The 3,577-nt window shown below is 41.3% G+C and overlaps 1 long non-coding RNA gene across 1 annotated transcript; it reads left to right on the forward strand.

The window, feature by feature from the left end:
- The first annotated feature begins 1,285 nt into the window (after positions 1–1,285).
- LOC123386789 lies at positions 1,286–2,613 on the forward strand. Its single transcript, XR_006601229.1, has 2 exons — positions 1,286–1,565; positions 2,408–2,613. It is a non-coding gene; the product is annotated as an uncharacterized LOC123386789 (long non-coding RNA).
- Positions 2,614–3,577: the final 964 nt, after the last annotated feature.

A 3,577-nucleotide genomic window follows, 5' to 3' on the forward strand; every position in this document is an offset into this window, starting at 1 on the left:
TGGCTGTGAAAAATGGTGATGAGACTCTTTGTGAAAGAAAAATCTTCCCAATGGGCAGAACTTCAGATGTACCTGGTCATCCACTTTGTGTGAAAGGGAAACTGGCCTAGAGCCAAAACATAGATGGGCTCTGGCCAATGGGGAACGGTCAGAAGCCTGGAAGGAGAAAAATACAAATATCAGAGATAAGGAGGTCTGAAAAAGAGACATGTAGACAGACATATGAGAGTGGGAACAAGGTGTGAAGATTTTTATATTGTATTTTAATACCCATCAGAAAGCACCCACATGGTCTGAGACCCAAATGACCAAGCAAAGTAACTTGACTAGCTGACATTCACTGGCATGATACGCAAACAGATGACATGATCACAGTGAAAGAGATAGACGCTTTGCATGGGTTAAAAAACATGACTTCCACTTATGAAGGTCAATCTAGTGATTGTCTGCTTTGAATCAATCTGCCAGCAATAGACACCAATGTGGAGACTAACTGGCCACTTGGTAGCAAATGGTCTACAGGGGGCCATTTTCATCCTGGAAGAGGCAGTGGTTTTTCTCACAGGACTAGAAACTTAATCTGGGTACGGGTTTGCCTTTCCTGTGCACTATCAAGCCACTTATAGAATGCCTGATCTACAGACATGAAACAACATAAGATCCAATCAGGGAACTCATCTTACAGGTCCAGTGATCATGTCATATACTGTGTCATCTAGAAGCTACTGGCTAAATAGAGTATTGGTGTGGCATGTTGAAGGTACAGCTGTAGCATCAGCTCAGCGGCAACACCCCAAAAGGATGGGGGTACCATCCTCCAAGACATATATAAACATTGAATTACAGAACTTTATATAGCACTATGTCCCCAAGAGGAAGAATACATGGGTCCACGAACCAAAGGATGGAAGCAGGAGTGGCCTCCCCGTCACTTTGAGTGACCAACTGAAGGCCCCACAGCTCTGAATTCTGCAAGGTTAGAGATCCTGATGTTCAAAATACATATGCTCTTGTCACAAGATAGCCAAGACCTTATTGAACGATAAGCTACAGCTGCCACTTGAACACTTTGGGCTCTGTGTGGCCAGAAACTAGCAGGCAAGAATAGGAATCACCATCTCGTTAGGGGTAATTAACACAGCAGAAGGAGGCAGGGCTTGTGTTACTTGATGGGAGAGGGGAGGAACATGCATGGAACTCAGGTGGCGACTGGGTGCCTCTTGGTACGTACTTGCCTAATTGTGACAAGTGTAATGATGTGGTAATGGAGGTAGGGTCAGGTAAACGCAGGTAAGGTCACCAGGAGCTCAGACCCCTCAAGAATGAGCGTTTGGGAAACACCACCACGCAAACCACTGAAACCAACAGAGTGAGGGATTTTAGAGCAGGCAGTGGAGAAGGGACTTAATGAGTACCAGTTTTGGCTGTGAGACCAACCACAGCTGTGGAGGCTGTAATCTCTTTACTTCCTTCTTCTAACTTTCCCCTCAGGAAGAGGAGCCAACCAGAGCCCTGATGGGGCCGCTCCCCACATATGTTATGAAGTAGATCCACGGACACACAAGGTAAACTGGCAGATGTGGGGATGTGTCAATCAGATCGTCTTTTAAGAAAGGACTCACTCTGCAGCTGCAAGGAATGTGGTTAGCTGGCTGACAGTCTCTCCAGCTGTTTGTGTCTTCAATTTCTGGTTACCATCCTATGCTTTTCTCAGGGTTGTCCCCAGTTAATGACTGAGCAAGGCCTAATCATTTCCACTCAATGGGGGAAGTTTAAAGAATAACCTTTGTTCTGGAGCTCCCTGTTGGAGTAGCCTGCCCAGTCCTGCTTCTGCCCCTTTTCTTTTACAGGTGTTACCGCCCGCCCCCTCCCCCGCCCCCCATAAACTTTTGCATCTGCTTCTGAGAGACTCTAATAGAGACAGATGCATCCATTAGGCCACTGAACTCAAGTCATTCCCTGTTCCCAGTCCTGGGATGTGTGACCCAAGTAATAGAACTGCTGTTTTCTCACATGTTAAACTAAAGACTTGTTCCTTTCAAAAGTACATTACATGATTGATGTGAGGATAAAATGAAAATGTGCAGGAAAATGCTATGTAATTTGAATATTGCTATGTAAATGATTACAGTCTTTATTAAAAGGCCTACAGAGTTAAATCATTTTGCAGATTACCTAACAGTCCTCAATAGTTAAAAAAAAAATTCACACAGATAATTGTTTTCAAGGCCTTTCAAAGCTGTTAAGGTGATGTGGTTTTCTATGGCGTTACTAACTCCTAGAGAGTAATTTATATACTCAAAGATCTTGCTTGACTGACAATCAGATGCCTACCTAAATAAAGAATTGTCGAGTAGTATACAGTAAGCTGCCATGGGAATTTTGGTTTCTTTCTTTTCATTTCTAGGATAACAATTACTTAGAGGAAATGAGAAACATCGAAACAACCCTTTTGATCAAACACAGTGACCAGAGTATTTGGGGAAAATGCTTAATACCTGTGTGACCACCAAACAATGTTCTCCTGCACTATTGTGATCAGACACAATTTAATATCTGTGGATAAATATTGCAATTTTAATAAACATAATAAAAATATTTCCTATGAACATATCCTTTTAATGCTCATTCTTGGTATTCATAGTTATCTGTAATGTACTATGACAGCTAGTGATCATGTCATCACTTTTTATCAGAAAAACTTTTAGTGGTACATTTTTAGCAGAAGACAGGAAAATAATGTTTGCTTACCTGGTGATACAGATTTGCAATGGGTTTTCTGTCTCTCTTTCTTCCTGCCTTTTGAAAGTTAGATCTCTGATTTATTTGCACTAGAGAGTTGGCACAAGTTCGGTTACAAGACTTGAAAATTTGTGATTCCACATAAAGAATAGTAAAAAAAGAGTTAAAAAATCTGTCCTTTCCCCTTTTTGCTCATCCTGCCCCAATTTTTTTTTTTTTTTTTTTTTTTCGGTACAAGTAGATCTACAGTTCTACAATGTCCTCCTGAGTGATAGGGTTAAAACTTTTGGCTGTTTATTCAGATGTCAGTATACTGAAGTAAACCTAGATAATGGTTTTAATCCAAATGGTTTTGCATAAATGGGGCGCCTGGGTGGCTTAGTCCGTTAAGCCTCCAACTCTTGGTTGGGGCTCAGGTCATGATCTCACAGCACAGGAGCTGGAGCTTGGAGTCGGGTTCTGAGCTGACAGCACAGAGCCTGTTTGGATCCTCTGTCTCCCTCTCTTTCTCAAAACAAATAAACTTAAAAAAATGAAATATGGACAAAAGTAAAAGAATAATTCCCATGGTACTTTACTGTGGACGCAGAATACACTATGAATGGAGTGCTAATGCGAAAGAGAATGCCAATAATATAAACTAGATAAGATCCACCAGGCAATTTTAAAAATGTGTTTCGTCATCGTTCAGCAAAAGTAGAATTCTTCAGATTTACATGATTTTTTTTTTGTATGTGCATTCTGTGATCTCTGATGATTGAATTCAACTTCAAAAGGGTTTAAGCCAGTGACTTCAAAACGAGGTTCACAGAACAGTACACAATGATGATATCAG

The sequence above is a fragment of the Felis catus genome, chromosome A1 (assembly GCF_018350175.1).
Source record: "Felis catus isolate Fca126 chromosome A1, F.catus_Fca126_mat1.0, whole genome shotgun sequence".
Taxonomy (NCBI): Eukaryota; Metazoa; Chordata; class Mammalia; order Carnivora; family Felidae; genus Felis; species Felis catus.